The following is a 20,326-nucleotide window of genomic DNA, read 5'->3' as shown; positions in this document are numbered from 1 at the left end:
TTCTGTCTTTATCCACCACTGTGTGGTACGGCAACACACCCAAACACACACTACATAGACTGGACAGGGTCATAAAAAGGGTATCCAAAATTATCAACTGCAAACTCCCCACACTGGACTCCATACACAAACACCATACCATCACACGCGCAAACACAATCATCTGTGACCCTCTGCACCCATAGCTCACCTATTCCAACGCCTCCCCTCTGGCAGGAGGTCCAGGTCACTGGGCAGTCGAACTGTGAGGTTTAACCACAGTTTCTTCCCCAAGGCCATACAGCTGCTCCCTCCTAATCCTCACCCCATGCTTGTTATGTTCTCTGGTTTTTTGGTTACGTTGCACCTGATGTTTGTACTGTACTGTTCCGTCGTGTATGTTTTAGGTGGTGTATTTCTGTACTGTATTGTTCCGTTGTGTCTTTTATGTGGTGTATTGTCGCATAGCTACCACCTGCACCGTGTATGAATTCCACCGGCCTGGCCGTGTGGCAATAAAAGGAACTTGAACTTGAACTAATAGCAAGACATGGACAAGAGGAACAGTTATGAACAGCTAAGCTAAAGAAAAACACGTAACGCAATGTTCCCGATGTCAAACCGAGGTCGTTATCTTTGTCGAGCTGGAGCCGCCTGTCTCTCTTGCTTCTGTCGGGTCTGAAGGGCCTGTCTTTGTTCTGTGTGTGGAAGGGAATACAGGTGTGGGAACGAACCAGAAATATCCCCGACAACCTTTCCTCGCTCAGCCGCAGGCCTACGGCTAAAACACGATCCCCTTTTCCTGTTTATCACGGTCCGACAGCGGCTCACAGGAGCCGGCCACCGCTTCCATACGGCACAACATGGCCGCCACTGGGGAGTTTGATGAGGTCATGAGGGAGAGGCAGCTGCTGTACAAGGAAACACAAGTTCTACTTTAAACTCTACACCCTATCCTAGTCTGCCAGCATTTCTTTAGCGATCATTAGATTAGATTAGATTAGATTAAAATGTATTGACATTATCCAGCACAAGTACAGTACCACGGAAATAAGTTTGGAGTCCAGCCAGAGTGTAAATGTAACAGTAAAGTGCAACAGTAATATACAATGTACAGGTGATTAAATTGGGTACAAAATATACAAATTAGTACTACTGAGTAATAGTGCCAATCAGATGTATGTACAGAGTTGTAGTATTAATATGTACAGTGATACAGGTATAAAGACACTATGGTAATAAAAAGTCATACTGGCCACTACCATACTGTCTTTATACCTGTATCTCTGTACATATTGTACTACAACTCTGTACATGGGGCGGCGTGGCTCAGGGGTAGAGCGGGGCGTCCAATGATCGAAGGGTTGGTGGTTCGAATCCCGCTCAAGCCCATGTCCATCCCATTGCCGTTGTGTCCTTGGGCAAGACACTTAACCTACTTGCCTTGTATGAATGTGTGTGCATGTGAATGAATGTTGGTGGTGGTCGGAGGGGCCGTAGGCGTTGATTATTCGCCATGCTTCCGTGAGTCTGCCTCAGGGCAGCTCTGGCTGCAATTGTAGCTTACCACCACCGGTATGACTGTGTATGAACGAATAATGGACTCTGTGAAGCGCTCTGAGTCAGAGCAACAGTCAGTCAGAGAAGAGCGCTATATAAATCCAATCCATTATTATTACATCTGATTAGCACTACACTCAGTAGTAGAGTAGTAGAGTAGAGCGGTCGTCTGCTCATCGCAAGGTTCCCGATTTGATTCCCGCTCCTCCCGGGCAGTGTCTCGAAGTGTCCTCGGTCAAAGACACTTAACCCCTAACTGCTCCCGATGAGCAGGTCGGCCCCTTTGCGTGGTCGCCTCCGCCGTCGGTGTGTGAACGTGTGAGTGAACGGGTGAGTGAACGGGTGAATGTGAGGAACAAGTTGCAAAGCATTTTGGACATAAAAGCTGTTATATAAATGCAGTCCCTTATCTTTTATATAGGTGAACAATATCGCATACCTGCCCCCCCCCCCCCCCCCCCCCCCCCCCCCCCACGCCAAACCCCTGCTTACCGCTAGAGAGCCATTGTGTCAGAACAGCGGGCAGCAAACGGCCCAGCAGGCCGGCTACATGTGCCATATGCCCAGGGGTCAGGGGTCAGAGTGGGTGCCAGCCTGCCGACGCGCTGCCAGGCCTCCCCCTCTCCGCCCGCGGGCAACAGACACCGAGGCGCAGGCGTGGGCACGGTCCGGTCCACCGCACCGACCGTGCTACGCTCAGGACAAAAGCAGTATATAAGTAAATCAAATCAGATTTATTTGTAAGGCCCGACAACACACCACGTTAATGTCCCCGTGGGCCGGAACACGTCTTCTTTAAACAAGTCAAGAAGAAACATCACAATGAATCAAGAACAAAACAAAAAAAACAACATGAAATCCAAAATAAAATGTCAATTAAATAAATGCAACACTCCCAGACATGTCGGTGATAGTAGTGTTGCTATAAAACAGGCAAAACAGTTGGTAAGTACATACCGTACATATACGTGTAATGAAGCACAAATATGTACATGCAATAGCAACTGGGGTACTCACAATAATGTACACACGTAAAATACCCTCTGCTACACCGTATAGACGGGCAGGAAACGGAACGGAAGAAAAGTATTGTCGACAAACAAACAGAGCTGTAAAAGAGAAACGCTTAGGGGATGTTCGGGGGGGTGAGACGGATTTAACGGCTGCTGCTATATGACGCCGTTAATTCATTTTAAGGCCCTGTTGTTGTGAGATGGATCGCATTGACTTAAAGATTATGTTGGCTTTTCAATGAGTCAATACACTGTGTGTGTGTGTGCGTGCGTGTGTGTGTGTGTGTGTGTGTGTGTGTGTGTGTGTGTGTGTGTGTGTGCGTGTGTGTGTGTGTGGGGGGAGGCTTGCCCTGCAGTCAGCTTTAGGGAGGTTATTGATTGTCCCTGATCCTAACACCCTGTTAATTAATGTGTAAAGTGGACGTCGCTGGTTCCTTATGGGGTTGATACCCACTTGATTTCCTGTCTGGGAGACGGGGAAAAACGAGATCCTGCTGCCAGCTTCCTTCTTCCTAGGGACGACAGTACAGTCGTCTGGTAATCCAGAGGTTCCCGGTTCGATTCCCGCTCCTCCCGGGAAGTGTGTCGAAGTGTCCTTGACTAAGACACACTTAATAATAGGGATGCTCGATATTGGCTTTTTTTTACCGATACCGATATACCAATATTGTCCAACTCTTAATTTCCGATACCGATAGCAACCGATACCGATATATGCAGGGTCCCCCCCCCCCCCCAAAAACTGAATAATTTCAGGTAATTAACATTACATATCTCTTGTTGTGTAATTAACACAACATTATGCATACTTTGACAATAAATACAATTATAATTTGTTCTTATTTGCTTGCCTGGGTAAATAAAGGGTATATAAATGTAAAAACACGGTAATATCGGACATCCCTACTTAATAATAATAAAATAATAAAAAAAATGTATATCACGGCTACATACCCCTTATGCATACTGCACCTTATGTGTTTACTGTATACTACTTCATCAGAGCATATATTTAGCATTTTATTTAGCATTTTTTTATTATATATATATTAGATTTGAGATGATTAGATTATACTGTATATATATTGTAACTATATTTATTGTAGGGCAAATATAATTAGAGAGGGCATACATACCCTCATCTTGCACCTTGACCTTTTTACACTGCCTACTTGCCCATATGCGCATGTCCAGAGTCAATTATATTGTTATATTGTTTACACTGCTTATTTCTTATTCTATTTTTATTTTTACTTATCCACTGTACGATAATTTTACGATATCGATCATGTCTTCTACTACCTGTACCCCCCCCCCCCCCCCCTTCCCCCATGCTGCTATGATGCCTGAATGTCCCCAAGGGGATCAATAAAGGAATATCTTATCTTATCTTATCTTAACCCCCTAACTATAAGCCCGTGTAGATCTATTCGGAATAATAAACATCGCCACCCTCTAGCAAAACATGACACAATGTGATCCTATCTCCGATAGAGCGGCTGGTCGCAGAGACGCGAGTTGAACGAACACATCGGGAGGAGAATGAATGAATGAATGAAAACTTTATTTAACAGATTTCAGAATGGGTACAATACAGTACAGCTCAATACACACAATTGTTAAGGGGATGCAGACCAGAGAAAGACTTTTGTCTTGTTTACATCATCAGGTTCATTCATTCATTCATTCTCCTCCCGATGTGTTCGTTCAACTCGCGTCTCTGCGACCAGCCGCTCTATCGGAGTTAGGATCACATTGTGTCATGTTTTGCTAGAGCGTGGCGATGTTTATTATTCCTAATAGATCTACACGGGCTTATAGCCTATAATACGTGACATTTGAAGCAGGCACCACTGCTGTTGTAATTGTCTGGTAATAGCTGTTTCGATGTGTTTATTATTACTGCCTTCCTATACCCAGTTAAATCTGTCTTCATATCTCACGCCCCAAAGGCGATAGCGAGGGGGGGCGTACGCATGTAGGTCAGTGGCCAATCAGAGCGCAAAACGCGAACCCGGAAACACAACTGGGTTGGTAAAAGCATACACGCGTCCGGGAGATGGGACACGAGATCCCGGGCTCCAGCGACCAGCTTCCTCTTCTTATTGTCTGTGTTTTCTTTTTTTTTAAGGAACACACCAACATTTTGGGAAATCAGCTTACCGTCTTCTCCAGAGAGAGACCAGAAGATAGATACCAGTCTCCTCTCTGTGCGTTCAGGAGAAAAGCTATCTGGCTGCACGTTAGCCTAGCTTAGCACAATGAATGGAAGCGGACATGACCGGTTAGCCTAGGCATTGTCCAACTAACACCTCTCCCCCGAACGGCTAACCGGTCATGTCCGCTTCCATTCATTGTGCTAAGCTAGGCTAACGTGCAGCCAGATAGCTTTTCTACTGAACGCACAGAGAGGAGACTGGTATCTATCTTCTTGTCTCTCTCTGGAGAAGACAAAAAGCCAATTTCCCAAAATGTTGGCGTGTTCTTTTAACACTGGGCGAAATAATAATGGGTAAAAGACAACAGTGATCATTGGCTACCCAGGGTGCAACGGGGGAGACGGATCTGATTGGTTGGGATCTTTGGAAACGGCTCTGGCTGATGGTGTACTTCACCAGGAACGATGCACAGGGGTCCCCTCTCCCGTCTGTGTGGGGAAGCATATTGTCCAACATATTGGAAAAGTCAGTGTACTAGAACATCTATAATAACCACATAATTCTCTCAGGGTCACCATACCCCCCCCCCCCACCTCCCGTGCCCCCTCCCTCCCTGCCTGCTGTTCTGTGTCTGCGTCTCCAGAATGGGACACGAAGGGAATGGGGGAAAACAGCCTCTCATTGTCCTGTTTCTCCACGAAAGCGCGGAGCAAACAAGCAAAAAAATCCATAACCCTAATGCCCCACGACCGCGAAACGGCTCGACTTTGTAACGGGGGGGGGGGGGGGGGGCGACGCCTGGGAGAGGGAGAGCCGGCAGCAGCTCTCGGTGTCATAGCTCTCGCTGTAGCCGCGGGCACCGCGTCCATGCGGCACAACATGGCCGCCGCCACCGGGGGGGGGGGGGGGGGTTGATGAGGTCATGAGGGGGAGAGGCAGCAGCCGTGCAAGGAAACACTGGTTCTAGAGATCTACTTTAACCCTTTCACTACCACACTACAGCAGGTTAACCCTTTCACTACCACACTACAGAACCACCGTCTGTAGTGTGGTAGTGAAAGGGTTAACCTTCTGTAGTGTGGTTGTGAAACGGTTAACCCTTTTGTCGTGTGGCAGTGAAAGGGTTAACCTTCTGTATTGTCGCAGTAAAAGGGTTAACCCTTTTGGTAGTGTGGTAGTGAAAGGGTTAAACTCTACACCCTATATCCTAGTCTGCCAGCATTTCCTTAGCGATCTTTTAGATTAGATTAGATTAGATTAGATTAGATTAGATTAGATTAGATTAGATTCAAATGTATTGTCATTATACAGCACAAGTACAGTACAACTAAAAGAAGTGTGGCATCCAACCAGAGTGCAAATATAACTGTAACTGAGGGGTACAATTCCCTGACTGTATTACTAGATATGATACTTACTACCACTACCTTTGTACTTAATATTCGGCCACCCAGTACTCGGCATAAATATATTATGATGAACACTGTCACGTAGATGAAACGGATCCAACACAAATGTACAAATTAGAAATAGGTCTTTATTTCTACACAGCGATGGTGTGTAGAGCAAGCACTTAATCAAATCAATCACATTTATGAATGGGAATTAGTATGCACTTTTATGGCAAGAGTATTCGTCGGTATATCAATAGAGAATGTCCAATCTCTGAAGGCGCAGGTGGTACATATACGACCTGGAATAGTTAAGGAATAACAGCAATGATACTTTAATGATTATAGACTGGATACACTAGGGGGGGTTAATCCGGTCGCTTGTAAGCCGACAGGAGTAGGAAGGGGGGGGGGGTAGAGTCCGGCTGCCTCATCCGGCCAAGGGTATCCCAGGTGAACCCACTGTAGTGCCGTTCAATGCGCCGGCGATCCTTGGACCACAGATGAAAGCAGGTGGACTCTCTGTGAGCCGGCTCTCTCCGGTCCACGGGGGAGAGACGTGAAGCGACCTCGTCTTGCAGAGCGTCTCCTCACCTTGCGTCCTCTCCAGAGGGGGGGTTCCAACACACGGCAGTGTCGGGGGTCTTTATCCATGGAATAATCAACGTATACAAAGCATAATCCGTGCCTGGGAAGGCGGGCTGTCGTCGGTAGAATAATCCGGTATACAGGTCCACTCGCTCGTCGGCTCTGGGGCTCCTCGGGTGCAATCTCACATGGGGTCGATCATCCTGGATAAGCAGCCAGTTCTCTGCCCGAAACGATGGGGTGCTGACTACGGTAGTATTCTCACCGCACGAAGCACTATATATTAACAGACTATTATTAGCTTAATAGACTACGTCCAACTCGACGATATAGTGCCAAATATGACTATTCAAATATTAATATACACGATGTCTCAATACCGATGGTAGGCGAACTTGGCCTTACTCCCACACGTGGCGTCGCGGGGAGGCTTTACGTCTGTGACTCTATTGGAGGGTAAGAAACTGGACTGAAAAGGAAGTCCTACTTTAGTAGCGCAGTATATATACGCACTATGAACAAATAGTCCCATTAGTGGTGCGGTAGCCAGATTCCTACGCGGAACTAGGACTTGTTCGTACATGTTGAGCGGTACGTTTGAACTGGGTCTGGGGGGTATGGCAGCCTGGCACCAAGGTCTCGACCAATAGTAGAATGGAGACTATTATGGGATGTTCAGTAGGCTAGAATGGATATTCAATGCATATTGTACAAGGAATATACAAGGGATATCAAGGAATATTAGAGAATATACAAATACAATGAAATATATATATATAATAAATATATATATTCGGTTTAATCTGGCCCTTCACAACAGCCACCCCCTGATTGGTCCCAGACCTAATCAGTTAAGCAGAGACAGATTAATCGCGTTGTCTATTTACACATAAGGGTTTGCTGTAGGGGTCAGTCAACTTCACAAAGTCATAGGGTTATAGGGTCATGGTCATCATCGATTGTGTCTGGGAGTCGGGGCAGTTCTATGAGCCTCGCCACGGGACGGGTGTAAGTGCGACCCTGGACAAGCACTTCAGCTGCTCGGACCTTGCCGTCGGCACCGGTGATCACTTTGCTTACGCGGCCGGCCGGCCACATAGCTCTGGGCAGTGATTGATCAATAATCATGACGACTGTTCCTTCTGTCAAATTGTCTCTCTCCTTTACCCACTTCTGGCGGGTCTGTAGAGACGGTAGGTAGTGCAGTAGGAAACTGCTCCAAAACTTGTCGGCTAATACTTGGCTGTACCTCCACATTCGTCGGCCGTTCGCTTCTTCAGGCCGGTACATTGTCTGGGGTAACGCGGGATCTAGCCGCCCCATCAGGAGTGTGTTGGGGTCTGCGGAGATAACAGTGCTCAATCCACAGAACACAGGGTTCTTATTCTCAGCCTCCTCCTGACTGGCTTCCCTCGGGATAGGCGTGGGCCACTCTCCTTCCGGGAGCTTTAGGAATGCTGGGCCGTCACTGTAGACATTGCGACGGGTGAGGTCATCCAGGGGCATCCCCCGGGTGATGACGTCAGCTGGGTTCTGTTTTGTATCAACGTAGCGCCACTCTGTTTCTCCGGTTAACTCTTCGGTTAAGTCTTGAATCTCGGTGACTCTGACTCCCACGAAGACTTTGTACTTGCATGAGTCCGATTTGATCCAGGCGAGTACTGTCGTGGAATCTGACCACAGGATTGTTCTAGACACCGGTATGGTGAGCTCACGTTGGATGAGCGTGGCTAGGTGCGCTCCGGCTAGGGCTGTGCAGAGCTCTAGACGTGGGATAGATTGTTGCTTGCGTGGGGCTATTCTCGAGCGGGCGAGGACAAATGCTGTGTAGATCTCTCCCCCCTTTTCTTGGGCCCGCAAGTAGGCTACTGATCCGTATGCGACCTCTGAGGCGTCACTGAAGACGTGTAAGTCCATTTTACATGTCTCTGGCCTCACCGTGGGTGGGAAGTAGCTTCGGCGCATATTAACGCCTGGGAGTGAGTGGAGCTCCATCTCCCACTCTCTCCAGGTGGATGCAAGGTGTGCGGGAATGGGGTCGTCCCAGCCCTGGTCCTTGTCCCACAATGCTCGTACAATCATTTTTGCCCTGGTGGTGTACGGTAGAATACATCCTAGCGGGTCATATTGTCGGGCGAGTGTTGTGTACACACTCCGTCTGGTGGTCGGCGCCGCCGCCGGCCTTCCCTGCTCCGTAGTCAGGGGCTTGTGTCTGTAGTGAAGCGAATCTGTTTTGAATCGCCACACCAATCCCAGGGTCATCTCCTGGGCTTCTCCCGGGATTGTAGCCATCCAGGTCTCGCTGCTGGCTGCCTTGTCCTCGGAGGAGAGGCTGCGCAGTACTTGCGGATCGCTGCTGGCCCACTGCCTGAGATCAAAGCCGCCTTTGATCAATGAGGCGCGGAGTTTAATCAGGAGAGCCTCGGCTTCTTCCTGGGTTGAAAGGCTTTGTAGACAGTTGTCTACGTAGAAGCTGATCTTTACGCTGTGTCGGACCTCTTCGTCCGCTGCTGGGTCCTCTGCTACATGTTTCTGTAGTGCAAATGTAGCACAGCAGGGGCTGCACGTCGTTCCGAAGGGGAGGACTTCCCATTGGTAGATGGCTGGGTGCTCATCTCCTGGCTTCTCTCTCCATAGGAACCGTAACAGGGGCTTGTCCTCCTCTACTAATCTCACCTGCAGGAACATTCCTTTAATGTCCCCGCTGATGGCCACCTTTTCCTGGCGGAAGCGGAGTAGAACGCCGAGTAGGGAGGGGCCGAGTGTGGGACCGGGCAGTAACTCTTTATTCAGATTTTGGGATCCGATCTGGTAGCTGCAGTTAAATACTATGCGGTCTTTACCGTTGTGATGGACCTTGTGGTGAGGCACGTACCACGATTCAGTGGTCTGGTCAGCCTCTTTAATGTCCATCTTTGTGACGTGTCCCGCTGTGATGAGCTTCTCAATCTCAGCGCGGTATACACTCTCTTGGGCGGGGTTCTTGGCTAAGCGCCGCTCCGTGTTCAGCAGGTACCGTTCTGTGGCGTCTGTCTTGGCGTGGAAAGTAGGCATTCCTTCTCGCCGCAGGAGTGGCGTGGCGTATCTCAACACGCCGTTGACCGGGACTCTCTTGGTCCCTGTCTCGAGGAGGTGAATGGCGTAAATGTCATCTTTAGAGCGAATGTCTTTCCTTCCGTTCTTAAAGGGCATTTGTTCCAAGGTCCATAGCCGTTCTACGTGTTGCAGGAGTGCGGTTTCTCCCTCCGTGACTCGGGAGTGGAGACATCTAGTGGCTGTACTTCGGTTGAGAGATTTGGCGAGCGGGCCTTGGAGAGTCCATCCCAAACGGGTCTCGACTGCTGCAGGACAGCCCCGGGGTCCGGTATGAACCCGGTCTATCGGGACAATGAGGTCTGCATGGTCGGAGCCTATCAACAGGGTCGGCATAGCATTGTCTATGAGCGGGATCGGTAACTTGCGCAGATGTGCATATTTCTCAATCAGCTTGGCGACGGGGTATGTGTACCGCGACAGTCCTATTTCTTGGCTGGTGAAAGCGTCTGTAATCTGGTACCGTCGCTCAGGCTGGCCGCTTGCTGCGATAGAGAATGAGACATTCTCGCCCTTTATCGTCTTCAAATCTCGTCTTATTGTCCGAATTGTCATTTGGGTTTCGCTTCCCCGCAGTTCTAGCTGGGCCGCAGCGGAGGCGAGCAGAAGGGTCTTCTCTGACCCGTCATCGAGGACGGCGTAAGTGTCCAGGACTTTATTCTGGTAGCTTAGTGTCACACGCACTACTTTTAGGAGTACTCGGGCTCCACTGCTGCTGGCGGGATCGATGTACATGACGCTCGCTTTGCTGCTGGATGGTGCGGGTGAAGGGCGCCGTCTGTTACTGTCGTGAAGTATGTCCAGATGGGCTCCATCGCACTTGGTGCACCTTTTCTTTAAGCGGCATTCGGCTGCCATGTGTGAGCGCGCACAGCGAAAACAGCACTTGTTGGACTTTATCCATTGACTTGCTTCCTCCGCGTTCAGCTTGGGGAAGGAGTCACATTGCGCTAGCCAGTGTTCTTTCTCACAGTAGGGGCACACTATCTTCCACTTCTCCGTTCTGGAGGGGGTACTGTGGCTCCTGCTGCTCGGTACTGACTCCGATTGGTGCATCACAGTCACCGATCTTCTTCCATCATTTAGTCGTCTGGTTCCTTCTCTGGAGCCAGGGGTGCTCCGTCCGAATGTATCTAGCCGTAGGCTGCTGACTTCTCTCGCCAGGAAGTCTGCTAGATCGAGGAGGTTCGGTTCGGGGCCATTCGGGTCTCGGTGGTCTCTCTGCCGCCTAAAACGCTCCTGTCGAGCGGGCGGCAGCTTCTCCAAGATCCTTTCCACATTTGAGTTGGCGTAAAGTTCATGCCTCCCCTTCTCTCTCTGCGCTCCCAACATCCCTACCAGGGACTGCACTCTGATGGACAGGTCGTCCAGTGCTCGATTGTCTATTGCTGGGGGTAAGCGGTCGATGTGTCGGATCTCCTGGATCACGTAATCCCATATGCGCCCATACCTCTGGTCCAATGCTACCAGCGCTGCTGTGTATGGGGTGGTGGAAGTCGCGTAGGCGAGCGCTATATTATGTGCGCGGGGTACCTTTAAGTGCTTCAGTAGGATGGCGTATTTGTGGCGTTCATCCAATACATCCGCCAACATGGTCTCCAGACACATGGGGAGTTCTGTATACTGGGCCCGGTTCTCTTGGGTGAAGTCGGGTACCATAGGCGTGCCAATGTATGACGCTGACTGTGGATACATCGGCGAGCGTTGGGGGAGAGGCCTCCTAGGCGAGTCTCCTCCCGCTCCTTGGTATGGGCTGGTACCGGCAGTGTACCATGGCCCGCTTGTCCAGGTGCTGTTCCTCGGTGCGGGTCGTGCGTCGTGCTCACCCGGGTATAGAGTCGGGGGTCTGTAGCGCAGCTCCGCGGGAGTATAGCCTGGGCTGTACCGGACCTCCTGGTCCGGTAGAGTACTGTGCTGTCGTCGGGCGTGGTTCTCCTCCTCTTCCTCTTCGTCTTCAGTTAGGTCATCCAGTGCTTGTAGTCTCTGGTTTAGCCTCTCCACAGGATATGCTGCTCCTTCCCGGTTGCTAGGTCTCGCTTGGACCGGTGGGGGGAGGTGGTCTGTGGGGGGTATAGACCTCGTCTGTTGGTCAAGTTCAGGGTTGTTTACTCGGCTAGGGGATGCCGCCCTGGAGGTGTGTCTAGACGAGTTCCTGGAGCCTCTGGCGGAGGGAGAGGGTGTTGTCCGTCTGATCAGCTGTTCTATTAGTTGCGCTTGCTGTCTGTCGCGCTCTGCGTCCCGTAGAGCACCAGCAGCTGCTCGCTGGCTGTCTGCTCGGTCTCGGGCCACATTCTCTTCCCTCTGAATGCGTCTTATTTCTAGACGTATATGCTCTTCTTCGCTCCGCTGCTGGATCTGCAGTCGGTCGCGTTCAGCAGCGGCGTTCAGGCTGATGAGGAAGGCCTGCTGTAGGGTCCTCTCTGCCTCGCTGGGAGAAGGCGGTTGTATAGGGGAGCCTTCCCTCGGGGTACTCCTTGCGGAGCCTTGGAGCTCTATCTCCACGGTGCTCTCCCCGTCTTCTTCCGTGCCGAGTTCTGTCTCGGTAGCGTTGTATTCCTCCCGGGACTCATCGGGGACTACTTCTTCAGTACTGGCGGGGTGTGAAGTCATGTCTGGTTCCCACTGGTCCCCACCGTGAACTTGGTCAGTTACATTAGAACCCGTAGGGGCCTCTATGGTCGGGGTAGTCTGGGCGTTGGGGTTAGACATACTTTTACTTTCTAGTTTTACCGCGTTTACTGTTAGTAGAAGACTAGGTTGTTGACTGACAGCGTAAGCCTCTAAGTACTGAGGGAGCCGTCGTTCGCGCTGCGGGCGTTGGTTAGGAGGATCGTTTCGTGGAGTGTTCATCATAGGCCATTTCAATATTAATAACACTATATTAATACTACACTAATTACCATCCGGCTCGAAGGACCAATTGTAACTGAGGGGTACAATTCCCTGACTGTATTACTAGATATGATACTTACTACCACTACCTTTGTACTTAATATTCGGCCACCCAGTACTCGGCATAAATATATTATGATGAACACTGTCACGTAGATGAAACGGATCCAACACAAATGTACGAATTAGAAATAGGTCTTTATTTCTACACAGCGATGGTGTGTAGAGCAAGCACTTAATCAAATCAATCACATTTATGAATGGGAATTAGTATGCACTTTTATGGCAAGAGTATTCGTCGGTATATCAATAGAGAATGTCCAATCTCTGAAGGCGCAGGTGGTACATATACGACCTGGAATAGTTAAGGAATAACAGCAATGATACTTTAATGATTATAGACTGGATACACTAGGGGGGGTTAATCCGGTCGCTTGTAAGCCGACAGGAGTAGGAAGGGGGGGGGGGGTAGAGTCCGGTTGCCTCATCCGGCCAAGGGTATCCCAGGTGAACCCACTGTAGTGCCGTTCAATGCGCCGGCGATCCTTGGACCACAGATGAAAGCAGGTGGACTCTCTGTGAGCCGGCTCTCTCCGGTCCACGGGGGAGAGACGTGAAGCGACCTCGTCTTGCAGAGCGTCTCCTCACCTTGCGTCCTCTCCAGGGGGGGGGGTTCCAACACACGGCAGTGTCGGGGGTCTTTATCCATGGAATAATCAACGTATACAAAGCATAATCCGTGCCTGGGAAGGCGGGCTGTCGTCGGTAGAATAATCCGGTATACAGGTCCACTCGCTCGTCGGCTCTGGGGCTCCTCGGGTGCAATCTCACATGGGGTCGATCATCCTGGATAAGCAGCCAGTTCTCTGCCCGAAACGATGGGGTGCTGACTACGGTAGTATTCTCACCGCACGAAGCACTATATATTAACAGACTATTATTAGCTTAATAGACTACGTCCAACTCGACGATATAGTGCCAAATATGACTATTCAAATATTAATATACACGATGTCTCAATACCGATGGTAGGCGAACTTGGCCTTACTCCCACACGTGGCGTCGCGGGGAGGCTTTACGTCTGTGACTCTATTGGAGGGTAAGAAACTGGACTGAAAAGGAAGTCCTACTTTAGTAGCGCAGTATATATACGCACTATGAACAAATAGTCCCATTAGTGGTGCGGTAGCCAGATTCCTACGCGGAACTAGGACTTGTTCGTACATGTTGAGCGGTACGTTTGAACTGGGTCTGGGGGGTATGGCAGCCTGGCACCAAGGTCTCGACCAATAGTAGAATGGAGACTATTATGGGATGTTCAGTAGGCTAGAATGGATATTCAATGCATATTGTACAAGGAATATACAAGGGATATCAAGGAATATTAGATAATATACAAATACAATTAAATATATATATATAATAAATATATATATTCGGTTTAATCTGGCCCTTCACAACAATAACAGTAAAGTGCAACAGTAATATACAATGTACAGGTGATTAAACTGGGTATACAATATATAAACCAGTATTACCGATTGTAGTGCTAATCAGATGTACGTACAGAGTTGTAGTAATAATGATGAAGAGGAGTCACAGTACTGCTGTTCAGTGGCTCAGGAGGCAGAGTGGTCGTCCGGTAATTGTAAGGTTCCCGGTTCGACTCCCACTCCGTCCTGCCGGCAGCGTATTGTTGACGTGTCCTCCAGGCAAGATGCTTAACCCCCCGATGTGCTCCCGATGATGATGAGCAGGCCGGCACCTCGCCGCGCGGTCGTCTCCGCCGTCGGTGTGCGAATGTGTGAGTGAATGGGTGGAATGAATGCGAGGCGTAGGTTGTAAAGCGCTTTGGATAAAAGCTCTGTATAAATGTAGCAGTCCATTTACCATCCATTTGCCATGTTTGCTGTCTGGTTTCAATAGCGATGATGACGACCTCTTTCAGACAGAGACACAAACGACCCGGGGAGGCTGTGTGACACCCGCCTTGGCATCCATTTAGTCAGATCCAGGTCACTTTCTGCACCGCGCTCCCTTTTCTCCGTGCGGCGTCGGAGAGCGATGCTTCGCTGCGGCAACACAACAAAACCTGGGGAGAAGCATTTTTTTTAAACATGATTGAAACGTCCAAACATCATTTCGCTGCAAATATATATACAGTATATACAGCAGTATTGTAGACACTATCATACAGTGTTATATGCAGGTGTATAAGTAGGTATATAGAAGAGTTATATTGTAGCGACCTGCACAAGATACATCTACACACTCCGCACACATACAGACTCACATGCAGACTAACATGCAGACTAACATGCAGACTAACATACAGACTCACATGCAGACTAACATGCAGACTAACATGCAGACTAACATGCCTATCTGATCTGATGCCCCATGGTTTCACATGCAGACCAACATGCAGACCAACATGCAGACTAACATGCAGACTAACATGCAGACCAACATGCCTATCTGATCTGATGCCCCATGGTTTCACATGCAGACCAACATGCCTATCTGATCTGATGCCCCATGGTTTCACATGCAGACCAACATGCCTATCTGATCTGATGCCCCATGGTTTCACATGCAGACCAACATGCCTATCTGATCTGATGCCCCATGGTTTCACATGCAGACCAACATGCCTATCTGATCTGATGCCCCATGGTTTCACATGCAGACCAACATGCCTATCTGATCTGATGCCCCATGGTTTCACATGCAGACCAACATGCCTATCTGATCTGATGCCCCATGGTTTCACATGCAGACCAACAGGCCTATCTCATGCCCCATGGCTAGGTTGTTAGTGGTGCAGTTTTAGTGTGATTGCCCGGACAGAGTGGGGGACAGAGGGTGGCTCAGGAGGTAGAGCAGTCGTCCGGTAATCTGAAGGGATATGTACAGATATACAGTAGATATAGTATCTACGGATATGTAAAAAAGGATTATATGCAGGTATGTGGAGATGTGGATAGATAGATATATATACATACACATGGTAATAATAAATATATATATGACGTGCTACAAATGGGGATTTATCCCAGGAGTCACATGCACACGTGAGTTCCTCTCCTCACTGTTGTAGTCGAGTCACTAAATCTCGAGTCCGAGTCGAGTCTCCAGTCCCCAGTGTTCGAGTCCGAGTCCAAGTCCGAGTCACCAACGAAGAGCCGGAGTCGAGTCCCCATTACCCTAGTCCGAGTCCAAGTCCACTCCACTCTGGCAGTCAAAGAGCTGACATGCAAATAAAATTAAATTCGTCATACATCTGTAGTGTGGTAGTGAAAGGGTTAACCTTCTATAGTGTGGTTGTGAACGGGGGTTAACCCTTTGTCGTGTGGCAGTGAAAGGGTTAACCTTCCGTATTGGCACAGTGAAAGGGTTAACCCTTTGGTAGTGTGGTAGTGAAAGGGTTAAACATAAATGACACAGCGGTCACTGTTTCAAGGGGAGTTTATTTACTTTGTGACACAATAGCCAAACAAATGCACCAGCCATCGATATCTTATGCCAAATGATTAGGGCCTCTCTCTCTCTCTCCCCTTCTTTTTCTCCCTGTCTCCCTCTCTCTCTCTCTCCCTCTCTCTCTCCCCCTCCCCCATCTCTCTTTCTCTCTCTTCTTCTTCTCCTCTTTCCGTCGCCGTCTCTCCTCAGCCACTGAGATCTACATCTACAATATAACACACAGCAGTGAAGCTTTAACTGAGAACAAAGCGCCTCAGTGACCACACAGCGGGCTCTCCTTCTCGGGGGAAACCGGTGACAAAAAACGACAAGAACTAATAAATCCTCAACCCGGCTCAATCATTATTACAGCTGTCTGTACTATGGCGCAGCTCAGGTTAGTCACCATTGGTTTTGCTCCGCAACGATTGTGCTTACTTTTAGTCATTATGTTTATTTTTACTACTTTTTTTATGGAAACAACACTGGCGGGGACGTCATACGCCAGTCACTTATTGACCTAAACTCCGGACTTAAAGAGGAGTTTAGAGACACCTTATGCCAAGATTGGCCACCGGAGATCAGGCGGGACAAAGGCGACGGCAGGAAGAAACACAGGGGCAGGAGAGGCGGAATCAGATTAAGGTTAAAAAGATCTGCTTACCGTCCGGCGATCCCATCCATCTTTCTGGCGAATGCACGTTCGCCAGAGGGTAAGATGGACGATTTACGGGGCGAGGGTCCGATTCCAGCGAGAGGTGAGGGACTGTAACATCATGTGCTTCACGGAGACATGGCTGAAACCAGCGACTCCGGACCACAGCGTCTCTCCCTCGGACTCCTTCACCGTCTTCCGAGCGGACCGTACAGAAGCCTCCGGGAAGAGCATCGGCGGGGGTGTCTGTCTCCTTACCAACAACGGCTGGGTTAGCCCAAAGAAGATCAAGCTACTCTCCCGTTCATGCTCGCCAGACATGGAACATCTCTCCATTCAATGTCGCCCGTTCCACCTTCCCCGAGAGTTTACCGCGATCATCATGACTGCGGTGTACATCCCTCCCCAAGCGAACACCGCCAGGGCCCTGGCGGAGCTACAGGGACAACTCAACATCCACCAGAGTAAACACCCGGACGCAGCCATGGTCATTGCCGGCGATTTCAACCAGGCAAATCTGAAGAAAGTGATGCCATCCTTTTTTCAGCACATATCGCCTGCTCCACCAGAGGGGGAAACACGCTCGACCACTGCTACACCCCGTTCAGAGCCGGCTATAAAGCGGTACCGGCTCCGCCGTTAGCGGGAGCTACAAGCACATCTGATCATGACTCCATTTTCCTTTATCCTGCTTACAGGCAGAGATCACGTGACGCCGTCGTGTGGAGAGCCCCCCCCCCTTGAACGGCCCTTCTAAGGTTTCTCTCCTCCACACTGCCTGTGGTGCTTTTTTCCTATTGCTAGGTTTTTAGTGAGTTTTCCCTTACCTTCGCGTGGGGTATGTCTGGGAGTGTTGCATTTATTTATTTATTTATTTGACATTTTATGTTGGATTTCATGGTGTTTTTAGTTTTGTTCTAGTTTGTGATGTTTCTTCGTGACTTGTTTAAAGAAGACGTGTCCGGCCCCATGGGGACATTAACGTGTGTTTTGTCGGGCCTTACAAATAAATTTGATTTGAAATTTAGTCAAAGAAAATACATAATAACCATATTGTGAAGGAGAAGTTAGAAGCCTAGAGTGGCTTATCGAGAACTTCCCCTGTTTTGCAAAATCAAAACATACAAAAATACACATATTTAAAAAATACCAGTAATACATTCAAAAGATATGTGTTAACACAAACATACATACACACAGTACATAAATCAAATCAAATAAAATGTATTTGTAAGGCCCGACAACACACGTTAATGTCCCCATGGGCCGGACACGTCTTCTTTAACACTTTGAGTGCCAGCGATGTGTATTGTCGTCTTATCATGCCGTTGTCGTTTTTTGAGTGCCGACGAAGCTAATTGTAATTTCAGATGTAAAGCTCAGATGGGAAAATACTGCCCCCTATCAGAGAGAGAGAGAGAGAGAGAGAGAGAGAGAGAGAGAGAGAGAGAGAGAGAGAGAGAGAGAGAGAGAGAGAGAGAGAGAGAGAGAGCGTCACATCCACCCCACCATCGCCACCAGCAGCCACGCCATTCCCATCACATGCTCCACTAACACTCAACACATTGTTTAGAGACGGCCTCTCTCCGGTGCCGCGCGCTAAGTGCCCTGATGATTCAGCTAGCTTCGCCGCCGCACACGCGCTGTTGTTATTAATAACAGCTGTAATGATTGAGCCATTCAGACGCGCCAGTATTGCAGTAATTCGGGTCGGGGGGTTGAGGATTTATTAGTTCTCGTCGTTTTTTTGTCACCGGTTTCCCCCCGAGAAGGAGAGCCGCTATGCGGTTACTGACGGGCACGCTTTGTTTTCAGTTAAAGCTTCACCGCTGTGTGTTATAGTGTAGATGTAGATGATCTCAGTGGCAGAGGAGAGACGGGGGAGGAAGAGAGAGAGAGGGGGGAGGGGAGATATTGAGATAGAGGGGGGGGGAGAGAGAGAGAGAGAGAGAGAGAGAGAGAGAGAGAGAGAGAGAGAGAGAGAGAGAGAGAGAGGGGGAGAGAGAGGGAGAGAGGAAGGGAGAGAGGGAGAGAGAGAGAGAGAGAGGGAGGGGAGAGAGAGGGAGAGAGAGAGAGAGAGAGAGAGAGAGAGAGAGAGAGAGAGAGAGAGAGAGAGAGAGAGAGAGAGAGAGAGAGAGAGAGAGAGAGAGATAGAGTGATTGGTACCGCGAGGCGCAGTCGTGATGGACTTCAGATGTTGTGAAGTGACGGTGAGTAGCGGTGCTATGGGTTAAACTCGCTCTCACCCTTAAAATACACATAGACACGTTACAAAGCAGTGAGTTCACTTCTCTTGGTACAGCGGTCTGTGCTGTCGACCCGTGGTGCGGCAGACTGTGGCTCCGTGAAGGTTCTGCGTGTGTTTATCTTTTTCTTATCGTACTGACTGATACCCCTCTCCTTCCCCGTTGATACATTCGTCTCAAAATAATTAAAACCACACTGGAAACAGGATACCTTTCCTTGGAACGTTATGTTCATTCCCATAAACACACTCTGTACAAGATGGAAAACAGTTCGGAAAAGGTCCTTGAAAAATATATTGAATTCATTATCTCTACCGTCTCTTCTGCTATTGGTCCGATGGTGGTTGAGGCATAGTCGTTAGCCAAAGACCTTCCCTGTTAGCCGAAGGTAGCCCTCATGGCCTGGGAGGCCCCTCCCACCACCCTCTAGCTAGTGCTATGTCTCTCTGTCCACGTCTATACATCTCAGCTTCGTTTCCTAGCCTGAGTCAAACCGAAGAACTCCAGCTATCAACTATAGTCCTTAGCAACGGCTGACAGCCCATAGCAACCGCGCAATGCATCTCCGTTTCACCTACGACCCAAATCTCTCAGTCTCTCCCTCTCTCTCTACCCTGCCCCCATCACCTATAAGCGATGACCCGACTGAAACAGTGCTGCACTGGTGTCTGTGGCTGGTGACCTTGGCCCCTATCTCTAAACGCCCTGCCTGCTGCTCCCACTCTCTACCGTGCAAACACACACACTGGCTGCCAGCTACTTTAAAATCTATAGATCCATCTGAGTAGATGCTGTCATCTACAGATATTACATTATGTACACGTTGAAAAACAGGGCTATTCTATCAACACCTACGCCCTTGATACTGAACTTACATTAGCTTAGCATATCCACTAGCTTCCTCATATATACTTAGACACACATGTTAAACATGTACACTCCACTGCACTTTACTGCCCTTGCACCCTGGTTAGGTGCAAACCTCATTCCGTCGCACTTGTGCGTGTGCATTGCAATGACAATAAATCCAGTCCGATCTAATGTCACTGACTGTTGCAGTGAGAGAAGGACAGAGAGAGAGAGAGAGAGAGAGAGAGAGAGAGAGAGAGAGAGAGAGAGAGAGAGAGAGAGAGAGAGAGAGAGGAGAGAGAGAGACAGTGAGCAAGAGTGGAGGGGGGGGCGAGGGAGAGAGAGAGAGAGAGATACGAGGGGAGGCTATACCGTCTAGCAGAAGAGTGGAAGAGAAGGCTGCAATACGTAAAGGAGATAACAGTCAGCCTCTGCTCCGCTC

The 20,326-nt window shown here is 49.2% G+C and overlaps 1 pseudogene across 1 annotated transcript in view; it reads left to right on the top strand.

Annotated features, from left to right (window-relative positions):
* The window catches only part of LOC311247536 (glutamate receptor ionotropic, kainate 2-like), an 86,613-nt pseudogene that overhangs the window by 23,729 nt on the left and 42,558 nt on the right, over positions 1-20,326 (top strand). The window lies entirely within an intron of this gene.

Source organism: Notolepis coatsorum (assembly GCF_963971535.1).
Source record: "Notolepis coatsorum genome assembly, contig: SCAFFOLD_516, whole genome shotgun sequence".
NCBI lineage: Eukaryota > Metazoa > Chordata > Actinopteri > Aulopiformes > Paralepididae > Notolepis > Notolepis coatsorum.
This window is presented reverse-complemented; position numbering and strand designations above follow the sequence as displayed.